The following is a 5,479-nucleotide window of genomic DNA, read 5'->3' on the forward strand; positions in this document are numbered from 1 at the left end:
AGGCAGGGTATAGGGGAGGAGGGAGATGGAGGGCTTTGGTGGTAGGAATGTTGCTCTATGGAAGAGGGATGTTCTATTTTATAACTGAAACCGAACTATAAACATGTTTGTAACCATGGTGCTTAAATAAAGATATTAATTTTAAATAAATGTTATGGCCATCATTATCTACATGCCAACATGGAGGGATAACAGACAATTATTAGCATTTATAAGGTGATACCTTGACAAAAATATGACCATTAGACAAATCTCAATACACTATGTACAGAAATAAATATTGTAGGGAAAATTAATTAGGAAATAATAACATTAATTAAGAATGAATGAATAAGAATAATGAACTTAAGAAATATATAAAGAAACTTCTATATCTCAAATAATGATATATTCTTTTCCAGAAACACAATCAAATATAGATATATTGGTGCAGAACAGTTGCAACTGTGGGTAGGTTTTGTACCTTGGATATAACTAATTCAGGTTCAATCCCCAGCATCCCCAGTGGTCCCCCAAATCTGCCAGGAGTAAATTCTGAACACAGAGCCAGGAGTAATCTTTGAATGCCACTGAGTGAGGTACAAAATCTAAAAACAAGAACAAAGATAGATAGATAGATATTGGTTATAAAAAGGTCAATAAATACCTGAAGATTTAAATTATATTAAGTATTTCTTGAACACAATGGTATATAAATCAACAATAACCAGGAAGGGGAAAACCTCAAATCTGTAAAGACTAAAAACACAAATATTTATTTAAATTTTTTATTTAAACATTGTGATTTACAAAGTTATTCATAGTTGGGTTTTAGACATACAATGTTTCAGGACCAATCCCACCACCAGTGTCAACCTCCCTCCACCAATGTTCCCAGAGTCTATTCCATGCCACCCACCATCCACCCCAATCAGTCATCATAACAAGAATCTTTTAAAGTTTGATTGTCAAAGTTTGAGTTTCATAATTTTATTGTTATTAAATCTGAATTTGGTATTTATTTAGTTCTGTCCTTTCCTACTACCAACAATACACCTGAGACACTTTGCTCCTGACTCCCATTATTTCATATGTATATTTCTTCTTCCCTACTCAATTTTTTCCTTTTCCTCATTATATTCTGGGGCCTAGGGTATTCTTGAAAACACCAATTTAAGTCATTGCATTTCTTCATACACCTATTATAATAACACCTGTAAGTAGTATCATCTTATATTTATCTTCTTTTGGCTTACTTTATTTAGCAATATCTTCCACTTCCATATAGCAGCAAATAGCATGATAGCAAAATTCTTTTCTTCTATGTAATATCCCATTGTATCCACTGCATTCATCTATTGTAATTTATCCATTGTAATATTCATGTATTCATTGTATTTATGATCCACTTGTCCGTTGTTGAACATAGAAGTTGATTCCAACTCTTAGCTAATGTACTAAGTGCTGTGATGAATAGTGTGATATATTCATTTGGATGAGTATAAAAACACAGTTCTTAATAACTTTTTCTGAAGATCAAAACAAAAGAAAAATCCCATGGGATACAGCCAAACTTTGTTCATTGTGATACATACAAAGGACATGAATGAACACCTTTAAACCTAACACTTAAATGGATGTGAAAAAGAAAGAACAAACAGAACCAAACATTAGAAGAGGAAGGAAAATAATAAAAATTAGACTGTAAATAAATTAATTGGAAAACAAAATGACAAGGTCAATTCAATGAGAGATGGCTAAATGAACTGAGTGCTACTACAAAAGCACACTTTCAGGAAGCCAAGGAGGACCTGGCTTTGCCTTAGCACTACTGAGTGTATATCAAAATAAATACAAAAAAAAGATAGTGTAAAATATCAATGAACCCACAATGTGGTTCTTGGAAAGAATCAATGAATCAATAAACCACTGACTAGGCTAAATAGTAACAAAGAGAGAAATTTCTGACAAAAAGACCAGAAATCAAAAAGAAAAAGTTACAACTGATTCTGCAGGAGTACAAAGGAACATAGAAATCATTAAAAAATATTGACACAAAAACAAACATGACAACTCGGAGAAAAGGACAAAAAATGTATAAAACATCCCATGAATTAATCAGATAGAAATAACATTAGAAAACCAATGAATAAAAAATATCACTACAAAGATCCAGACGCAAATTACTTCACCAATGGATTCTCAATAATGTCAACTAACAAATATCCATTGTGACCACATACTTTAAAAGTAATAAGGAGGTGTACATTCTTAAATATAATCTATGAGGCTGATTCCAAAACCAGACAAGGATTTACTGTGCATATATACATGAATACACACACACACACACACACACAAACACACACAACTGATGAACAGATGCAAATAAATGTAAATAACATTTATAAATTATTATAATTATTATAAGTATAATATAATATATATTATATTAATATAATATATATTATAATTATTATAAATAAACAGATGTAAATAAAACCCAAAAACACAGTAAGTGAATTATTTACTCCCAAGGATTCAAGATGGTTAAACATATGCAAGTAAATTAATGTAATAAACCACATTAACAAAAAGAAAGATAAAAAATCACATGATCACAGTAGATACTGAAAAGATATTTGACAGCAGCATCTCTATTTTTTAGTTACTGGATTTCTGGCCACCCCAGCAGTGCTCAAAGTTTTTTCCTAGCTTGCACTAAGGAATATCTCCTGGTGGACTCAGGGATCTTATGATATGTTGCATTGAACCTGCATTGGCTGTGTGCATTGCAAATGTCTTACCTACTGTAAGATCACCCCAGGCCTCAACATCATCTTTGATATAAACATTTAATCCATGAATTGAAAATGAAAGAAAAATGAAGTCCATACATATTAGAAAAACAGCTAATAGTGTTAAAGAGTGGTAAATGCAATTAGGGCAAAGAATAGTCCGCTGTGACAATGATAGTTGGAATTGATTACTGTGGGCAAGAACTGGGTGCTGAAAGGGAATAAAGTGATATTGCATTAGCAATAGCACCAAGCACAGTGTCAAAAGAAAAGAGAGGGAGAGAGAGCGCACGCGCGAGAGAGAAGTAAAATGCCTGCCCCAAAGGCAGATTAGAAGATGGGTGGGAGGGAAACTGAGGACATTGATAGTGGGAAATGTGCACCGGTGAAGGGCGGTGCACATTCTATGACGGAAACTCGATCAATCATGAACAATTTTGTATCCATGATGCTTAAATAAAGTAATTACAATTTTTTTTTTTGGGTCACACCTGGCAGTGCTCAGGGGTTATTCCTGGCTCCAGGCTCAGAAATTGCTCCTGGCAGGCACAGGGGACCATATGGGGCACCGGGATTCGAACCGATGACCTCCTGCATGAAAGGCAAACGCCTTACCTCCATGCTATCTCTCCGGTCCCAGTAATTACAATTTTTAAAACTAAAACCTGAAAGTTTATCCCCCAAAACATAAAATAAGACAAGGATTCCACTCTCCTTACTATTTTTCATCATATATTTGGAAGTCCTAGCAGAGCAATCAAGCAAAAAAGTGTTGAGGAGGCATGTGAAGGGGTCAGTAGACCTGGGGTCTCCGACAGACCAGTGACTCCCTCTTGAAAACTTTTTCCTAAAGAGTACGGGGTTAGGAAAAAAAGAAGCGCCGCTGAAAGAAAAACATACAAACGTAGTGGGAAATCTGTCAGAGTAGAGTTCATTTTACTGAAGCCAAGCATGAGATATTTATACAGTAGAAGGGAAGGGAGAACTTTATGGTTTACGGTTTATCAATTAAGGACATACAAGAGCGCATTCCCACCATACCAGTGCTTCAGATGTTATGCCAGATATAGAATGTTTAATAGTTGATTGCTGGCACTCTTTGTTCAAGCTTTATATCAGACTTTGCTAACTATGCCTGGCCTGGCAGAGATACAGTATAGCAGACATGAATGGTGACTGGGAGCATGGGAGAGAAGCCACATAAGCAAGATAGAATGTCAGCTAATTATGGCCCTACAAGAAAAGACTAAAAAAAAAATGCACCCGAAACCTCAATAGCATTGATTCGATGTCTGTGAATCTTTGATCCTCATGAGAAGTTTACCTCAATCTAAAAACAGCTACAATTGAACCAAGCTTGTGGTTCATTAATGTTTCCTGAACAATCAATTAAAATTTTCCTTCACCAATTAATGATTATTTCTTCTCCACTTAATTTACCAATTACATAATTGACAATTGTTAACCAAGATGCATAACACATTGGAAAGTTGCTAAGATCCTAAAAAAGAGTCTCATCGTTGACATAAGCCAAAAATACCTTTATTATAAAAATATTATGACTATGTAGTAATATGTGATAGCTAACTATGTAATCATTTTATAATATATAGAACTTTATGTTGTAAACCTGAGGGTGTAAATATGTGTATTTATCTACATCTATATCTATATCTACCTACATATATATGTATATATATACTATGTATTTTTGTTTGGTTTTTGGGTCACACCCAGTGGTTCTAATGGTCTACTCATAGTTCTGTGCTCAAGCATCACTCCTGTCTGGGCTTGGGGCATCATGTGTGGGGCCAAGGATCAAACTTGGGTGTGCCAGGGGCAAAGCAAGCACCTTAACCCCTTTATTATCTCTAAGCTCTCACTATGTTTTTCATTTTAAAACATTATTTATATAAATTGTCTTAAAATATATTGGTATGTAATAATTTTATTATAACTAATAAAATCATTGCTCACTGTACTAATAGCCACCACCAAATACTGATTAAAGAAGTATTAAAAAAAAGGTTAAACTAACAATCCACTGTATTAGGATAAAATAGAGATAAAACAGCAAAGTCTGTGCTCACTTCGGCAGCACATATACTAAAATTGGAACGATACAGAGAAGATGAGCATGGCCCCTGCAGAAGGACGACACACAAATTCGTGAAGCTTTCCATATTTTTGGGACCACCTACTCTAGCAGTTCGTGCGGTGATGGTGGGGTATATGGGTTGCAGAAGGAGAACTGGGATGGGGGAAGGACAAATTTGGTGATGGGTATTCCCCTGATTCAATGTTGATATGTACCTAAAATACTACTGTGAAAGATATGTAAGCCATTCTGATTAAAATAAAAATAAAAAAATAAAATAAACAGCAAAGTCTAAGCAGCTAAAAAGATCTTGCATTTGGTAGAGCAATAGTCTCCTAGTATTAGGATTTTTAGTAGATATGAATAAGAAAGGTTGCCTGACATATAAGCCAAATATGTGTTAAAACTTGAAAGAGGGAAATATCATGACAGGGGGAAAAGCACAGCCTTCAGTCACATGCAGGACTTGAACTTACTGCTCCCTGGCTTTTATCTAACCACAGGCACCTTTCTTATCTCACTTAGACTTAGGTTCTTCGTGTTTCAACTTCAAAACTGGCATCTAGTAATGCAGAGACCAATAATTTTCTGGTCCACTCTGACT

At 34.7% G+C, this 5,479-nt stretch overlaps 1 non-coding gene across 1 annotated transcript; it reads left to right on the plus strand.

Annotated features, from left to right (window-relative positions):
- Positions 1–4,859: 4,859 nt before the first annotated feature.
- Positions 4,860–4,966, plus strand: LOC126010518 (U6 spliceosomal RNA). The gene has a single exon (XR_007496543.1). It is a non-coding gene; the product is annotated as a U6 spliceosomal RNA (small nuclear RNA).
- Positions 4,967–5,479: the final 513 nt, after the last annotated feature.

The sequence above is a fragment of the Suncus etruscus genome, chromosome 5 (genome assembly GCF_024139225.1).
Source record: "Suncus etruscus isolate mSunEtr1 chromosome 5, mSunEtr1.pri.cur, whole genome shotgun sequence".
Taxonomy (NCBI): domain Eukaryota; kingdom Metazoa; phylum Chordata; class Mammalia; order Eulipotyphla; family Soricidae; genus Suncus; species Suncus etruscus.